Source organism: Felis catus, chromosome F2 (genome assembly GCF_018350175.1).
Source record: "Felis catus isolate Fca126 chromosome F2, F.catus_Fca126_mat1.0, whole genome shotgun sequence".
NCBI lineage: Eukaryota > Metazoa > Chordata > Mammalia > Carnivora > Felidae > Felis > Felis catus.
Window position 1 is genome coordinate 43,255,402 of NC_058385.1, and position 19,969 is coordinate 43,275,370.

A 19,969-nucleotide genomic window follows, 5' to 3' on the forward strand; every position below is an offset into this window, starting at 1 on the left:
TTTTTTTTTTTTCAGTCGATTCAGGCTTTTTATGAATCAAGATTATCAGTTTTAATATAGTAAAATCTTTTCTTTTAGAGATTTTCCTTTTAAAATCTCATTTAAGTACATTCTTCACTATTTCAATGTGATGAATCTGTGTCTAGCTTCATTTCACAAAGTTTGGTAGTAGTATTTTTGTTATCTTTCAGTATTTTTAAATTTTCATTCTTTTATAACCTACGCGTAATTTAGAGGTGTGGTTTTGAATTTCAAACATAAACTGTCCTTTTATAGTTGTTTTTGCTACTGATTTTTAATTTAGCTATTTGTTGTTAGATAATGTAGTACATGAAGTACAGATAACCTAAAATTTGTTGAGATCTATTTTATGGCCTTGAATGCAGTTAATTTTGATAAAACATGTGTGCTTGAATAGAACGTATTCTCAAGTTGTTGGATGCATTGTTTCATAAATACACATATTAAATCAAATCTTTTGTACTCAGATTTTTATAACATTGCTGACTTTTTTGTTGTTGCTTGATATATCAGTTACTGTGATGCATTAAAACCTTCTATTCAGTGGGTTTTCTGTTTCTCTGTAGTTCAAACATATTTTTGCTATAGATACTTTTGAATCCATGTAATCAAGTACAAGTATATGTAGAATTCTTGTGTGTTTCTAGTGAATTGAGTCTTTCATGTAATGATTCTTTCTATATCCAGTAATTGTTTTGCCTTTAAATCTATTCTGTCTGATATTAATATAAATTTACCAGTTTTTTTTTAATTTTTTTTAATGTTTGTTTTTGAGACAGAGAGACAGAGTATGAGTGGGGGAGGGGCAGAGAGAGAGGGAGACAGAACGTGAAGCAGGCTCCAGGCTCTGAGCTGTCAGCAAAGAGCCTGACATGGGGCTCGAACCCATGAACCATGAGATTATGACCTGAACTGAAGTCAGACACTCAACTGACTGAACCACCCAGACACCCCTACCAGTTTTTTGATTAGTGTTTTCTTGATATATCTTTTTCTTAAACTTTACATTACATTTTTGTGTGTTAAGCTTTATATATGTCCTTTGCAAATAGCTTGGAGTCATATTTTATTTTTTAATTCAGTCCGACATCTGTCTTTTAGCCGGATAATCAAATCCATTTATATTGATTGTAATTAATATTATATTCGGATGCATTTCTTCCATCTTGTAATGGTTTGTAACTATGAAGTGTTGATCTGGATTTATCATATCCCTTGGTTGAAGGATGTCCCAATCACTGAACCACCCAATCACCTATCCACAGCCTATTATGATGGACTGTCCCTTTGGCCCCAACAGCACAGTGACTTGGGCTTAAATGGTACCATAAAATGATGCAGGAACTGGAGATGGTTAGCAGGGTGAAGAACAGTGTCAGGAAGAAAAAGTTCACCATCAGCATATATTTAAAGGACTATTGTATACATATAAAAGGAGGATTAAAACATTAGCAGCAAACCACAGAGCTAGAACAAGTGAATGGAATAATACTTTTATTCATTGAACAACTGTTATGTACCAGGTTAATTGCTAAGTGCTGTTCACAAACCACTGAGATAGGAGGGTTATTATCTTCATTTTATATGTGAGGAAACCGAGGCTCCGAGACCTTAAAGAAGATCTTCACGGTCAAAAAACTAGTAAGTGGCAGGATTGGGAATTGCACACCATTCTGTATGATTCTATAACTCTTGCTTTGTTCACTGAATTATATCACAGGGAGGTTAACTGTTAAACACCAAATAAAGGAAGAATTCTATTTTAATCAAAATTGATAACTATATAATGAATTATATTAGGGGAAATGAGCATCACATCTTTGGACATTTCTAATCAGAGGCGAGGTGGGCATGTATTAAGACTACTGTAGTGGGAATTTTACTTTGAGTGGGAAGTTGTACTTTAGAACAGTTGCTTGGATTATATGACCATTAAGGTCTGTTTCAGTTTCCATCACCTTGTTGAAACTGTGCCAAAGCTTAACAAGTATATGCCTGTCAAAACTCCCCCTACTTTTTGAAAGTGGCTGCAATGTGAACTTGTCCTTTCTTCACTAAACTTCCTCAACTCACTACAGTGTTATATGACGTGTACAGGTGGAGGCTTCATAAAATGCTCTTTGATGGTGACTTGATGAAAGTTGACTTGGCCTGTTTAGATAGGAGAAAAATAAGTCATGTGCATTTTACAGAGTGAATGTATAGGTGCAGCATAAGGTTCGTTGATTTGAAATGCTGGAGCCAAGAAATGCAAAAGCTAAGAGACTTTACTATCAACACACATCCTCATGCTAAAAATCTTAACAGGGGCGTCTCGGTGGTTCAGTCGGTTAAGCGTCGGACTTCGGCTCAGGCCATGATCTCACGGTCCGTGAGTTCGAGCCCCCGCGTCGGGCTCTGTGCTGATCGCTCAGAGCCTGGAGCCTTGTTTCAGATTCTGTGTCTCCCTCTCTCTGACCCTCCCCTGTTCATGCTCTGTCTCTCCCTGTCTCAAAAATAAATAAAACGTTAAAAAAATAAAACAAATAAAAATCTTAACAATAAAGCCATACCTAATTTCAAATGTGAACATTTAAAAAAATGAAATATTTGAGAGATAGCTTTTAGTAATTAGCTAGCTTACATTGGGGGAAAAACGTATTTCCTTTGTCTCTTGCTTTTTTGGTACATTCTGCCTTATGAAGACCAAGAACCTATGAGAATAAAAAAATTAATTTCTGTCAGTAATCTCATCAAGTTCCCCCTCCCTCCCCCCCACCCTGCTTCTCTCCACCTTATTTTCTTCATCCTCACTGCCATTCCATCAGTAACCACTCCCCCTTCTTTTAAAGTCCCTCCCACACCATATTTTTTCCAGATGCTTCTAATGACCTGTGCCCCTCTTCCTGTACCTGTACCTCTCCAAGTATCCAAGTGGAAGCTGAAATATATGGAAAAGGATTTTGCACATTCTTGACTTTTGAGTAGTCCTATTAAACCTTGCAAAAGCAATTTCGCAACTGCTTTCTGTATCATCTCTCTGGGTGGGTAGGAAAGATCTCATTATAGCTTTCTGACACATGAGGAAACTGAGGCATACAGAAGCTGTGAATTGCTAAGTAGTTGGTGACAGAGTTGAAGCATCTTTCAGCTTTACAGCTCTAGCAGCCAAATGTTATGTTCCAAAATATTTCCCATGAGTTTCTGATTCTTGGAGTTTAAGTTACGTGGCATGGCTGATACCCGGGGTTTAGTGTACTTGCAGTTGGCTGAGCTCATTATTTAAATAGGCCAACAAAGTGCTACTCAAAGCCTACTAAATGTGAACACACTTTGAAAAGGGCCTACTATTGAAGTGAATGTGCTGTCACCGCAGCATGAGACCAAAAAAAAAAAAAAAAAAACACCCAAGAAAATTCTTGCTTTCAGAATTTGACTCTTTGTTGCTACAGATTGGTTGTTTTCATTTCCTCTAGTTGGCCCACATTGGCTGTGGATTGTTTTGGGCGTCAGACATTTGTAGCATAAAGATTACTTGGAATTGGGTGCCCAGGGTTCTAATCCTGGAACTTCTGGAGATAAGATTCATCCCTTTTATTTCCTGGCCTCAGCTTTCTTGCCTGACAGTTGAGGGGCTTGCACCAGGCTGGTGATTCTTGGAATATGGTCTTTGGAGGATCACATGTATCAGAATCATCAGGGCTGCTTGTTAAAAGTCTGAATTCCTGGACTCCACCCAGCCCTACAGAAGTGGAACCTGTGGGAGTGGGACTTAGTTATTTAATTTTCAACAAACTATGTATGTGCCCTGAAGTTGGAGCACTGCTGGATAAGGTAATCTCAGGTTTCTTCTACTCCTGACATCCTATGATTCTCTGAGTGAGAAAGACAAAGAAAGAGCAATTATGTATTTAATTTTGGCAGAAATGTCTTTACTTTGTGTGTGTGTGTGTGTGTGTGTGTGTGTAAATATTTTTTTGACATACTAAAAGCTGTATGTTTTTAATATATACAATTTGATGAGTTTGGAGCTAAGTATATGCTTGTGAGACCATCACCATAATCAGTGCTATAATCATATCCATCACCTCCAAAAGATTCCTCTTGCTTGCTTGCTCTTTTTCTTTCTTTCTGCCCTCCTTCCCCACTTCTTTTCTTCTTTTTCCTTTCCTCCCCTCCCCCACTGTTCCTTCCTTTTATTTTGTGATAAGAACACTTAGCATTAGCAAATTGTTAAGTGTATAATACAGTATTGTTAACTACAGGCATCATGTAGTACAGTAGATCTCTAGGACTTATTCATCATGCATAACTGAAATTTTGGCACTTTGACCAACACTGCCTCATTCCCCCTTCCTCCTCCCGTTCCCCGCCGCCCTCCAGTAACCACCTGTCTTCTCTCTGCTTCTATGAGTTTTACTGTTTTAGATTCCTTATACAAGTGGGATCATGTTGTATTCCTTCTTCTGTGTCTAGTTTATTTTACTTAGTATAATGTTCTCCAGGTTCATCCATGTTGTGGCAAATAACATTTGCCACATTTTCCTTATCCATTCATCTTTCTATGGACATTTAGGTTGCTTCCATGTGTTGGCTATTATGAATAATGCTGCACTGACCTGGGAATGCAGATATCTCTTCGAGATTCTGATTTCAATTCCTTTGGATATATACCCAGGAGTGGGATTGCTGGATCATATGATAATTCTATTTTAATTTTTTGACTAACCTTCATACTAATTTCCATAATGGCTTCACCAGTTTAAATTCCCTCAAATAGTACACGTCCTTACCAACATTTGTTATCTTTGCCTTTTTGATAATAGCCATTCTAACAGGTAAGAGATGATACCTGATTTGGGTTTTGATTTGCATTTCCCAGATTAGTGGTGTTGAGCACTTTTTCATGTACCTAATGGTCATAATTGATTACCCTTCTTAATGTCAAAGACTCTAGTTGTTTTAAATTTGTCAGAAATCAACTCATTAGCATGTGATGACAATATACTATTTTCATTATTTATGTCTGCTTCTCCCAGCTCATCTGTTTTGATCCTGTTTCTTTCCTGCATAGCTGGAGCAACCTTCAGTCTCTTCTCATTCAAGTCCATCTTTTATGCTGCCATCAGTTTTTTTAAATCTAATGAATAACAAACACTAAGAAATCCCTCACAGAATTGATATGTAATTTCTTTGAATTATAATAACATTTAATTTCTTAGCATGTCTTACTAGACCTTTTTAGGTATTGTATCATAACTTACCATTGGAGTTTTAGCTCCCCAATTTTCACCCTCATTCATCCAGGAATCCTTTGATTCTCAAACTAGTGTAGGTAACTGATTGCCTAGAGTCATCTTGTTTTGTTTTGTTTTTAAATATGAAATAGCTTTATATTTTAATCTGTTGTTGGATCCAGGGACAAACGTATACACAGAAACTATGCTAAAACATTAAACCATAAGGATTTCTTTTTAAAAAAAATTTTAACGTTTATTTATTTTTGAGACAAAGAGAGAGCATGAACGGGAAAGGGTCAGAGAGAGAGAGGGAGACACAGAATCCAAAGCAGGCTCTAGGCTCTGAGCTGTCAGCACAGAGCCTGACGCGGGGCTCAAACTCACGGACCGTGAGATCATGACCTGAGCTGAAGTTGGACGCTTAATGGACTGAGCCACCCAGGCACCCCCCATAAGGATTTCTTAATAAAGAAAACAAGCACGGATTTAATTTGGCTCCTTGAGTTTTTTATTTAATATTTTTGTGTATTTTTACTGTTTGCCATTTATTGCTTTTAGAAAAACTGAAAACAAATAAAAGAAATATTTGTGCAGGAATAACTCAAAATTAAGTCTAGTCTATATAATTACTTTAGAAAAAACATTTGTTGCAGCAAGATTGTAACAGCTTTCCATGCTATGATTTAAACAGTGAAATACCTTGATTCGGTGTTCTCTGTGAACAGTGCTGAGTAGCAGGGACTATGTCCTTGTGGTTCTGTCTTTCTGGAATGCCTGTCTGAAGCTTCTTCTCTTGCAAAACTTTTACTCATTGTTCAAGATCCAGTGAATTTGTCACCTTCTGTGTGAAGCCTCCTCTGACCCCTACAGATAAAATCACCTGCTCTGTCCTCTGTATTTTCCATGTTACTTGGGATATTTGTCTGTACTTCTTTGTAATTGATGTTGAACTGATGATGGTGATGATGATGATGATGATGTTTTTGTTGTTTCTGTGCTGCTTTCTAGGTTATATCTCATTCAGCTTTATACCTAAATGCCTGTATGGGGTCTGATAAAAAGTTGATGTTCAAAAATTGATGTTATATGAAAGCCTTATTTTGATTTCGGTATTTGTTCCTCAAGAAACTTATCCTTCTTACCTTATTTTGTAGTATCTAGAACACAGGTTCTTATATGTACCCATTTGGCAATAACAGAGTGGCCAAGTGATGTGGCTTCTCCCCTTGCTCTGGGAAGTAGTTCAACTCTGTCAAAGAACAGTCAAGAAAAATTCATATACTGCTAGGGATGTGATGATGGCTATTTGAAAAGCTTGGAAAACTACCTTTTTTAGTTTAATAGACTTGTGTCTGTTCGCAAATCTAGATTGGGGCCAGTGCTCCGATATGTCAATCAGCTAGGTTTGGAAGTCAGGAATACGTAATTCTTCATTCTGATCTGAAAAGTGCTTGGATGAATTGTCAATAAACAATGAAGACCTAGGATTGAACGTAAGAGGGAAGAAGAGGCTTGCGGCTTGGAAGGGGTACTCTTCTGCCAGTGTGGAACCTGGACTGTAAGAGGCTTAGTTAGGTCTGGTGAAGAACTTGAGAAGAAAGGAAGTACAAGGACACAGTAGTCAAGATAGTACTTTAGTACTGGGATTGGCCTGGGTTTGAGGAAACAGGCACTTTTCACTGTTAGTGAGGATAGAAGTGTAAATTGGTACAGCCTTTCTAGAATGCAGCTTTGCAATGCGTATTAAAAAGCTTAAAGGTTATACTGTCTTGTATTACTAATTCTACTTCTAAGAATTTTTCTTAATGAAATAATTAGACAAGTGTACCACGATGTTTGTACATGGGTATTTATTTGGATCCAGTCTAAAAGACCCCAAATAGAGAATGATAAATCGATTCATCTATACAAGGGAATTTTATATAGGATTGAAATAATGTAGAGATATATTTATGGAGAAGGAAAGAGGTACATAATATATTGTCAATTTTTTAAAATATAATTTATTGTCAGATTGGCTTACATACGACACTCAGTGCTCATCCCAACAGGTGCCGTCCTCAATGCCCATCACCCATTTTCCCTCCCCACCCCCCCCCGCCCCCCCCCACTCTCAATTTTTTCTCTGTATTTAGGAGTCTCTTGTGGTTTGCCTTCTCCCTCTCTGTTTGTAACTTATTTTTCTCCTTCCCTTCTCCCATGGTCTTCTGTTAAGTTTCTTAAGATCCACATATGAGTGAAAACATATGATATCTGTCCTTCTCTGACTGACTTTTTTAAAAAGCTGTCTATGAGACTACAGGTCCATTATGATTAATTTTTATAATGTATAATATATATATTGGTACCAAACAACTACTGAAAGTTATACAGAGAAGTTTTTTCTTTTTATTTATCTTGATGTTTCAAATTTTCTACAGAGAGCATATAATACTTGAGTTATAAAGGGATAATAATTTTTTTTTCAAAATTATTACATACAAAAAGGGTAATTCCTTCAGACTGGCATTTTCCAGACTGAATGCATAGTGGTTGGAAAAGAGTAATTGTAACATACATTTTAGCATATTAAATACTGAGTGAGTGGGCAAACAACTTTACTCCCATTTTGGTAGTAGTAGTTCTTCTTAGGGAGATACTACTGAATTTTATTCATTCATTTTCCACTAGAACTGCTACCATGGGATAGCTGCTTTGATTCCTGAGATCTTTCCTTCTTCCCTGGTTTTCGGATACCAGCATGAGGTTACCTCCCTTCCTTGGTTGAGACTGTGCTCCTTTCTTTGAGTGCTGCTGGTATGTTTCTGGCTGGTCGTTAATTCTATTTGTTCATTTCATTAAAGGTTTTGAGAGTCAGTTTTCATGACCCCATATCATTCCATTATTTTATCCTGTAGTCCTTCCAGTGCTATTAGGTTTAGAAAATTCTTCCTCTCTAAAATCTGGCAAATACTTACCTATTGTGTTTCAAAAACATATTTTCATTTAATTCTAAATTTTATTTGAAATCTATTTTGTGTGATTGAGGTGAGATCATACTTTTTTCTCCCAAAATACTTAGCCAGTTTTACACAAACCATTGATGGAGTAATCCATTTTTTTCCATATTGGGTTGTGATATGTACTTTGTCATATATTAAGTTAAATAGATAAATAGTCCTGTTTGTTTTTTTGCATTGAAATATTGGTTCTTAACACCAGCATCATACTGTTTTGACTATTAAAGTATTAAAATACAGTTTAACATATATTTTTTCAATGCTTTTATTCATTTTTAAGAGAGAGAGCATGAGTGGGGGAGAGGCAGAGAGAGAGGGAGACACAGAATATGAAGCAGGCTCTAGGCTCTGAGCTGTCAGCACAGAGCCTGATGTGGGGCTCAAACTGGTGAACTGCGAGATCATGCCCTGACCCAAAGTCGGACGCTTAACCAACTGAGCCACCCAGTTGCCCCAAGTTTAACATCTAATTTGGGTATATTTACACTGGTTTTACTTTATTTATTTATTTATTTAAAAAAATTTTTTTTTCAACATTTATTTATTTTTGGGACAGAGAGAGACAGAGCATGAACGGGGGAGGGGCAGAGAGAGAGGGAGACACAGAATTGGAAACAGGCTCCAGGCTCTGAGCCATCAGCCCAGAGCCTGACGCGAGGCTCGAACTCATGGGCCGTGAGATTGTGACCTGGCTGAAGTTGGACGCTTAACCGACTGCGCCACCCAGGCGCCCCTACACTGGTTTTACTTTAAAAAAATATACCTATCTTCACACACAAGGATTGACACATACAATACTTAGCATTATGTTAAAAATGTAGATTTTCTTTGGAATGTTTGACATTTTCTATTATTTTTTTCTACCCCTCTGAGGGCATGTTCTATCTTTCCATTTGCTTAGGTTTTCTTCTTTCAGTGTTTTGCTTAAGTGATTTATAGTTTATTTATTATTATTAAGTTTAAGTTATAGCTATTGTGAATTGTACCTTCTCCTCATTACATTTTCTAATTATTTCTAGTATATAGAAAACGTAATTTGGATATATGTTTTATAATTAGCCAATCTGTTAACATGTTATTTTAGTTGTGATAGTTTTTTGATTCTCTTATATCATCTTGTGCAAATAATCAATAATTTCTATTCTCTTTTCAAATATTTATATATCTTGCTTCTTTTCTTGAACGTTAGTTGGGATCTTGGACATCCTTACCTTCCTCCTGATTTTAATGAGAGCAGCTTTAGTAATTTGTTGCTAAGAGGTACTGGCAATTAGTCTAAGAGAGATGCGGAAATATACTTTGCTTCCTAGTTTACTATGAGAGGCTTAAAAATCAGAAAAAAAATGTTGGATTTTATTAGGCGATCTTTTGTCCTTTTTTGACAATTATGTGCTCTTTCTTGTTTGACCTAGTGATGTGATGTGTTATATTAATATATTTTCTAATATTAAGTAATCCTTGCATTCCTGAGGTAATCCCTACTTGATTGTGCTGGCTTATTATTTTAATATACTTTGACTTAATTTCACTGGCTCCTTATTTAGGATTTTCATATTGTATCTATAAGTGAATATTTTCTGGAGTACCATTTTTTGAAGTGTTTTGTAAGAAAGAATATTATGAGGAAAAATATAGTTCCATGGTCAGATGCATTTGAGAAAGGCAAATTAAAACACTTAAGCAAATTTCTTTGCTTCTGGCTTCTCAGAGAATTTAATATGCTAATACATGCTGTGAATCTCTGAGAGTGTTTTCCAAACTAACCCACAATAGACCACCCTCCCTCAGAAAGTGAAGCTAATTTCCACAGAAACCTCTTTGAAATATACTAGTCATTGTCATATTTTGGCATCAGAATTATGTTAACTTCACAGAGTGAATTGGGGTAGATTTTCATAATTTTATAAGCTCTGCAGTAGATTATAGAATGTGGATATTAATCAATTTCTTGAAAACTTGAAAGGCCTTGCCCATAGCATTGTCTGGGCCAAGAATCAGTGTAGCAAATTGTCCCTTGGTAACATTTGCAGTGTCTTCCATGGATATTCAGCTTTCCTATCCCACTGAATCAATCTTATTATTTAATATTTCTACAAATTGTTCACTTTATTGAGATTCCCAGTTTGTTAAAATATAATTGTGGATACAATTCTCTTAAATTATTAAGGCATGTTGACTTACCTGTTGATAAAAAAAAATGAAATGAGGCGATCTATGCCTAATGTTTGACACACAGGGCCTGGCACTTAGTGAAGGGTGAACTCTTATTTCCAATCCCCCTTTTTTTTAACTTTGTTTCTTTCTTTTGCATTTGGATTTGTCACAACTTTGTCCATTTAAAAACTCTTTTTCCAAATTACCACCTGTTCCACTTGTTTCCTTATCTCCTTATCTACTCATCTATTTATCATTTCATGATTTATTAGTTTTGTGCTTAGATTACCATTTTAGTCTTCCTGCTTGGCTTGCTGTTGTTTTGCTTTCTCTTCTAGCTTTGTGAGTTGATGGGTTCATTTAAAACAAAATTCTTGGCTAGTAATGAAAATATTTAAGCTATAAATTTGATTTAAAAATACCTCTGTATTTTGTGGTCCTTCGTGCGTGTGCTGCAACATTCAGAGAATCCAGAAGGGCTCACAGAGAAAAGCAGGTCTCCTTCCGTCTCCTGCCCCAGTGTTCTAGGGCCTCACCAGAGGCAGCCCCTGTTCCCAGAGCCCCGGTCATCCTTCCAGAGTTACTCTAAGTGGATTTGGCTTTTGAGTATTGCTTTGTCAGGAATGCTTCCATTTTTACTTGGTTATTATTTTCATTAGGTTTAAATAGGCTCTACTTTTAATTTAAATTTCCCATTTGATACAGTAATAGGAGAGTGACTTTGAAACTCTTTTTCACAGGATATTAAGTTATTTTGTTATTCATTTCTACTTTTATTGCATTGTGATTAGAGAATGTAGTCTCTAATTTTATATGGTTTGGAATTTATAGTGTTTGAAAGTCCTGAGATTTACCATGTGAGCAATTACATGGTCAATGTTTAGAAAAATTACATATTTAAAAATGTATCATCTCTAAAGGCACAAAGTATATAATTATTATTTTAAAATAAGTTTTATTTATTGTGGCTTACTTGATCTATTATTATAGAATGTGATAAATTACTTCCCCACTCTCAAGTTGAGCTTTTGTGATGTTTATTTACATTCCTGATAATTTTTGTGTTTTATATTTTATTCCCTAATATTTGTAGTGTAAGTTTGATGATTCTCATATGTATTCTGGATAGTAACTTTAGTTCTTTTAAAAAAAAATCCTGGGGCACCTGGATGGCTCAGTTGGTTAAGCAACTTACTCTTGAGTTTGTCTCGGGTCACGATCTCATGGATGGTGAGATCGAGCCCCACATCTGACTCTGTGCTGACAGTGCAGAGCCTGTTTGGGATTCTCTCTCTCTCTCTCTCTCTCTCTCTGCCCCTCCCTTCCCTCTGTCTCTCTCAAAATAAATAAACATAAAAAAATTTTTTTTTAATCCTGAAAGTAACACCTATGCCAGGAAGTAAGAATTCAAAGAGGATGGAAGGACATCAAATGCAAAGTAAAATTTTCTTCACCTCTCCACCTATATTCCTATATTCCACACTTTAGTGGTAGTTACTTTTGAATATATTTTACTGTTTTTATTTCTTCTGGTAGTTACTTTCATAACTCTAAATAATATATTTATATCTTTCATTCTTAATTTATTAACTATAGATATTATCTATGCTTTTCAATATGACAAATTGGTTTCAGTTACTTATACCCTTACCTCTCCTTCTCAAATCCATCCATTATTTTTTTCATAACCTTTACAATTTAAAAAAATACTTAAGCTCCAACTTCTTGTTTCATCAACTTAAAACACTTTTTGGCTCTTTGATACTCAACATCAGGAAATGAATTTCCCAATCAACATCATTTGCACGTCTCTTTCTCTACCATCCAACTTCTGTTAGCTCTGTTATCACTTTTATATGATCAAGGTTTAGGGCATTCTCTTCTTTAGTTATGAAAAATCTTCCATACTTTGTCAGTAGGTTGACTCTGAAAGTTAAAAGCTGATAGACAACATTTTTATATAATAGTGATGTAAATATTCACTACATATTTGGTAGGAATATTGGAATATTGAGAAGGTAATGCAATTCAACACCTATGCCCCTTGAAGGGGGAATGATCCAAAGGTCAAGGATAAATGGATTCTCTCTCTTTCAATATCCCATCTATTACTCAGGCTCATAACCATGATTTAACTTGTTTCCTTTTTGGACTGTTTTTAGAAAATGTTTTTTTTTTTTTCTGGAGTTTCTAATTGTCTTTCTTCTTGACAAAAGATATACATGCCTTTTCATCATAATAACTAATATCTTGCAACTGTTAGTCATAGTATTTGTTGAATGCTTTAGTATGTATTGACCTATTTATTTCTTGATATGTCTAGAGCTGTCATCCTGGGATTTTTCTTCATGCCACTTCTGGATTAGTTCCATTCTTTCTCACATCCTGTGTATTCTCTTTTTTTTATTCATCCCCTCAACCCCGGTGGTACATATTGAAGTGATTTTTTTCCCCCAGAAGATGCACGTTGACAGTAAACTTTCTGGGTCCATGCTTTTCTGAAAGTGTTACAATTTTGACCTCATGCTTGACTAATATTTTGCTAGGTGTAGAATTATAGATTTAAAATATTTTCCTCTTAGCAATTTGAAGGCATAGCTCCTTTGTCTTTTAAAATGTACTTTTTCTGGTAAAAAGTCTGATGCCAAGCTTATTCTCTTTACTTTCTAGGTAAACTGAATTATTCCTTCTGGAAGAGTCTAAGATTTTCTTTTTAACTTCAGTATTCCATGTTTTCCCAAATGTGCCTAAGAATTGCTTTTTTATATTCATCCTGATGACCATTTCTAGGTACTTTCAGTCTAAATACTGATACCTCTTCAGGTTTGAAAAATTTTATTCTATTATTTCTTCAGTTATTTTCTGTTTTTATTTGTTTCTTTTTTCTATATTATTTCAGTGGGTTTTAAGATGGGTTATTTCAGATGGATTTTAGGTTTTTAGGATATATAAGTAATCAGGCTGCTTCCTGAACTGGATGTCTGCATTACAAATTTTTTCAATATTAAGTGATCTTTTTCCGTTTAATAATTTTTGTATCTTATGTAATTTTTGCATCTCATTTTTGTTTAATTATGTTTTGTATTTACAATGCCATTTTACCTTTTTTATACTTTTTCCTGGGATAGCTTGATTCAATATATTAGTTTATACCTCATTTTCCTTTAGGTTTGTCATTTGCAAACAGCATTGAGTTGGATTTAATGCTCACCACCAGTCCCTTAATACTGTGACTTTCCTCTTCATTAGTTTATAATTTTGATTAGACCTGCAGTCAGAATGTCCTTAAGTAATATTCTTAGGAAGTGTAGATATGTCATAATATTTGCTGAGCACATTCACACCTGAAAATATTGTTCTCATGCCTTGGGACATGCACTATAACTTAATTGGGTGTCAAATTCTTTGGGCACAGATTTTTTTTGCCTCTAAAATCTCTTTATAAATTGATGCCTGTTGGGGCACCTGGGTGGTGCAAACAGTTAAGCGTCCAACTCTTGATCTCAACTCAGGTCATGATCTCACGGTTTGTGAGTTCAAGCCCCGTGTCCAGCTCTGCGTTGATGGTGCTGAAACTGCTTAGGATTCTGTCTCTCCTTCTCTCTGCCCTTCCTCTGCCTGTGCACTCTCTCTCTCTCTCTCTCAAAAACAAAACAAACAGCAAAACTTAAAAAAATCAGTACCCATTGGTTCCTGATGTTTAGTATGGGGGAAGTCTGAGACCAGCCTTTTGCTCAGTTCCTCTCTTTCCCTCCGTATTTCCCTTCGTAGCAGTCATTCTGTGGCCCAGATCCATGTGTTTGTGAGTGATTGTTTTCACATTGAAATTCAGAAATTTATCTAGATATGATTCTTTCAATAATTTTCACTCAAACCGGAACACTGTCTCTTCATTTTATCTCTTCTCCTTAAGTTGAGAAGTTTTATTTGATTTTTGTTTTTAATCCTATTTTTTCACTCCAGCATATCTATAGTAGGTTGGATATGTATTCTCTATTCATCCTACTCACCATCTCCTTTCCATAGCTTCTGTTTCTCTGTGTTCTATGAGAACTTTCAACCTTGTTCTCTGTATACTCTGCTGTCCATATAGTCTGTAGGACCAGCAGTTTCAGCATCGCCAGGAACTTGTTAGAAATGCAGAATTTGGCTCCATTCCAGAACTGCTGAATCAGAATTTCTATTTTAACAAGATTCTTACATGATCCACGTCCGCTTGAATTTTGGGCAGCCCTGCTCTATCACAAATTCTGTTTTCTACGATGTCACTCTGTTCTTCATTGTTGTTAATATGTTTTTAAAATCAATCCTGATTATATTTTGGGTTTTCTTATATTTTCATATTTTAGCCAGTTCTTTTGCGAGTTTGTTCTCTAATTATTGTGCTCTGATCTTGTTTCATAGAGGTAGTGAGCTTTCATATCTCTATGAAGACAAGAAGATATGGTTTTAATTTTTCACCTGTTTTAGAAAACCGTTTTTAGAAGTTTCTCTTTCTTTGAGGCTTCAGACTGTTATCTATTTTCTCTTTGGCTGGAGTTTTTTCCTTTTCTTTCCCCATAAACTCATTGTTGGCCCTTTTTCTACCCTTTCACTCTTGAGAGAGATCTTGTGATATCTAGTCAGGTTTTATGTTTATTAACCAAGAGAATAGGTGAATTATTTTTCACTCTACTTGCTTCTTCTACTCAGATTTAACCTAAAAATTTAATTTGATGTTTCCTTTTTTATTTTTATGTCTAACGGGCATTTATCTATCATGGATTGGAGTGGAATTAGGAATACAGTTAATATCCTCCTAATAAACTCTTGCATTTTTTAAAACTATAAGGTTACATACAATTTCCAGTTACTTAAATAGCACACAACACCAAATATTCCTTCACATGTCCTCTAGAATGTGAATTCTCTCTGTCTTTGCGCATATTTACAGAGCTTTTACTAAAAAACTCAGCTTCCACCTTTATTCATTATCTTGCTAAACTGGGAGAGCTGAGGTCTCTTGGCCAAAGGAGAGTAGGCAGAGCTGACGGGACAAGACAGTTGGTTGGGGTGGGGCTGCACGACTGCACGAGAGTCCCTGTAAAAGTGGATGCTGCTCCCCATCTTTCTGACCACTGCAGCCCCCTAGGTTCTGAAATTTGTTCTGAAATTTGGTGTAGACTCTGGAGGTGATAAAAATCTTTTCCTACATTCTTTGGGACCATTCTTACTATCTGGTTGTGAGGATGAAACACATGACATATGGTCTAAGAATGTACTTCTTAACCCGCTCCCACTGATGCTGTACTAAATGGAAATTTTATGCTCATAGTAAATGGCTCTTCCTTCTGATCTTTGGCATTCTGTATTTTGCCAGTTGTGTGTGTGTCTGTGTGTTGCATGTGTCATTTTTATCATGAGAAGTAAGGAAAAGCCCTATCATGCACATCTAGCCTGCTACCATGTTAAGATGTTAAACCATTAGCCCAGTTACTGAATTTGATGAGCGAGGCATCTCAGGTGGTTTTTGGTTTTCTATGTAGTTGTTGTTGTTGTTGTTGTTGTGATTATTATTATTATTTTGCTTTTCATATTTTGTGTTTATTTTTGTTTTTTAATTTATCCTCAGGGGGCTGAATCCTCTCTCACTAACTCATTTTTTGTCCTCTCCCAACCTTTTTACTCCAGAAGTCCATTATGAGTCTTCTTACTGCTTCTATGTCCTAGCTTACCATTTGCCCACTTGTACTGATAATGACTTCAGGTACTGCATCACCAATTAGACTGTGAGCCACTTCCTTGAAGGTGGGGTCTCAGTCTTACCCATTGTATTCCCCATATGGTAGATGTTGAATACGTATGTACTGATCAGCTGGTCAGCTTCATCAGGGGATAGGAATGAGCTCCTACTCCTCCATTCTTCCACCCAAGCTACACCCTGGAAAAGGACAGAGTTTGAGCAGTATTTCCTACGGAGACTTTGGAACCCAGACAGCTCCTGTGGTGACCTCATCCCCTTGCTTCCTAGTCTTTTGCAGGGGGAAATAATGTGCTACCTCGTCGTGTCTCCTGGGACCAAGCCAGCGAGTGTGCTGTTCCAGAGCCCCGCTGGATGGGCTCTTTCACCTTGCTGCATCTCTGTCCTACCTTTAAGCCACCTTCAGGGGCCTCAACTTATTCTCTGGTTTCCTTTCCTCCCTTTTGCCCAAACCTCCAGTGAGAGAAGAAGAGATTTTAGTATTAGAAAAATGGGCTGTTGAATTCCAAAGTCAGAAATAGACCACATAAATATGTATGAAGCATTAAAACCCTTCTTTGAAGTGTGATTTCCTGACTAATGGATGCTTCTGGGTTGATTTTTTTTTTTTTTTTTTTTTTTTTGCACTCAGTTAAGCCCTGTTCAGACCAACTTGCTTTTTGGGTGAACTTAAGAACATTATGATTAGCGTCCATTTCTGCACTGTCTTTCACAGAGTGCTTTTCTGTCCGTTATTTTATTTGATACTTCCAACAATGCTGTGAAGGATGGTGAGAGTTTATTCTCATTCCATTTTGTGAATGAGGAGAAGATTTGTCCAAAGTCATGTGGTGTCTAAGGGCAGCATGCTGATGTGAGGCCATGTCTTCAGCTGGTAAGATGAGAGCATGCTGTTTATCCCTGTTAGTGACAGGAAATGATTGCTAACATTGAGTATTTACAATACACCAGCTGCTGTGTTAGGCACTTTGTATATATTTTGTCATTTAATACTGTTTGGTAACCCTGAAAAGCAGGCCACTACTATTAGCGCCCCATTACACACAAGGAAACTGCAATTTAAAGAGGTTAGGTAGCCTGGTCAAGGTCACACAGCTCGTCCTGGTGGAGCTAGAGTTTGAAATCAAGTTTCCTTGATTTCATAATCCAACCTCCTAGCTACTTGACTTCCTCTTCACTTTATTGGTCAAGCCAGCATCGCTTTTAAAAGCCTGTTTCGTTTCTTCTGATTTCCTGAGTTGTGATTACAAACCCCATTCTCCTCCCTGTGACTCCTACAGGTCTGGGGCTTACTGTCAAGGGCAGGAATGGGAGCTGCATGGAGAAGAAGGGTAGAGCAAGTGAAGGGAACAAACACCTGCTAAGCAACTATCATATGCCCAGTGGCTGTTAGAAATCTGTTTCATATGAACTCTATATGTCTGGTATCATCATTCCCATTTAATGGAGGAGGAAACACAGATTCAGAGAATTTGTGCAAACTTGTAAGTAGAAGAGTCAAGACTTTTGCCCAAGTCTACCAGTGATGATATTCTAAGAGTGAATGAGAAATATTTCTCAGAGGCCTAAAGAGAACTTTAACCAACAGAGGTGAATTTAGCCCCTGCTGGTCATAAAAGGCATTATAGTTGATATTCTGGAGCCCCATAAAGTACTCTGTGAAGGAACTCATAAGAGAATCCAAAGAGAAGAAAAACTGTGTTTTAGGCTGCATTGCTAGGCTTATATCACAATGCCAGCAGGCCTTTGACTGAAGCACATAGGAACTGTGATTTAACCAGCAAAACACACTGGTAAACATCATAATGACACACACATTTAGGAAAATGATGTTTTTAATTTTAAATGCTGTGCAGCCTTGCCTTATATAGTCAATGCTAGGAAGTTGTGGTATACCAGGAAATGGTTTACATTTTAGGCTTCAGGCAAAAATATGGAACTTGTAATTATGTCAGAGAGAGGCAAAATCTTCTAACAAGAAAAACTAAAGCTATAAAAGTCTCAGTTAGGATATGTGTCAATTAAACTGTTGTGTGGCTGAGCATTCTGCCTGCAACTTCATAGGGAATAAGCAGCTGCTAGTGACTTTTGAGTAAAACCCTCCCTTCCAAATCTTCAGTTCCCTGTTGCCAAAGTGCAGAAGCTGTGAGTGACAGGTGTTTTCCTGCTTTTTCTAAGGCCTTCCTGGTCTGAGGTGGTTTTGAGCTGGGAAGACTGGCTTGACTGGGTTTTCAGCTTAGGGGAAGACAGCTGCGTGTCTGCCTCTGATACCCACAAGCCCACCTGAAGTCTGTGATGCCAATCAGGAGCCCATACGCTGCCATGAAGATACAGAGCCTCACACGTGTGACTCGCCACCTCCAGGAGCTGGGCTTTCTGCATCTTGTACGCAGGATCCCTCAGTTTCCTCCCCTACAGCCCTGGACTGACTTCTCCAGTGGGGAGCCCCTTCTGTAGGCTCTATGGGGTGAGCAGGGGAGTGAATGCCTTGCGGGCACTTGAGTGGAGGGTTAGAAGGATGAGATTGGAGTTTCTTCTTTTCTTTGTCCTTCCTCGCTCTGAGAAAGGTGGCCTAGACCACAGCAGTAGTACAGAGAACTGGCTCTGTGGTCCCTGATCTGGGTGCAAATCATGATTCTGTCCCTCATTTACTATATGACCTTGACCTCGTCATTTATCTTCTCTAAGCCTCTTTTCCATCTATCACAGAGTTGTTGTAAGGATTAAATGAGATAATATATTAAGTCCTTAGGAATTGATAAAGATTAGATATTATTATAACTGTTAACCTCCATTAATAGCATCAAACCTTGGGGCTAGTCAGGGCTCAGGCTCTTTACTGTTTGTGTGACAATATATTCATAACCAACGTGCTATTCCAGCCCTCTCCTGAATGCGGCAGAGTTAACTGGCTTACTTAGGCCTTAAAACAAATGGAATTTATCAGCTAGCTGCAGACCCTCATGTGCTACTTGTTCTTGATAGCAGGGAAGGTCTGTGCATGCCTGGGAGAAGGGCCTTGTCCAAACTATTTGCTCAATAGCTGTGTTATCACACTATCACGTGCTGGTGTGGCATTATAGGAAGTATATCCTGGATGTTTATTATATGTTATTTTTAGCTGGAGTTTATTTTTCTAGGGAAATAAGAATTTCATGTTTTAGAATTGACAATTATTCTGTACAAGTAGTTTATGTCCACAGAAATTCCAAGTTCTTATCTTTTATGTTTGGTCCCAAGGCAGTGTGTGTGTGTGTGGGGGGGGGGTGCTGAACATTGGAACCCAAAAAAGTATGGTTTTAGGTGGGTCACAGCGGGGTTCAAATGTCAGCTCTGGTATGTACCAGCTCTGAGAGCCTTAATTTCCTCATGTGTGAATGCAAATAATACCTATCTAATGGGATTAAAAGAGAAAAAAAATAATGCAAAATACCTATCTCATTATGCAATGCATATATATAGCCTCTCAACAAAAGTTAGTGGTTATTTTGGGCAGATACAAACATCCTGTAAATAAAATCCAGTGGCTTCTACTTTTTATTCTTTAGGACCCTGTGTTTTTTTACAGAAACATCTTAGAAACCACAAAGAAAGGTGATGAGGGACGAAGGAAACAGGACCCAGGATCCTTGTCCCCTTCAAAAGGAGCTCTGCTTTTATCTGTTCTCTACGTAGGTGCTGTGCATAAGTGTTTTTAAAGGGAAAAATGCTTAAAAGGTGATTGAAGTCCAAGTTATCCACTTTTCCTTTATGGATCATCCTTTCAGTATTATATCAATTTATCAGATTGTGTACTTGATATATGTGTAGTTTATTGTACGTTAATTATACCTCAG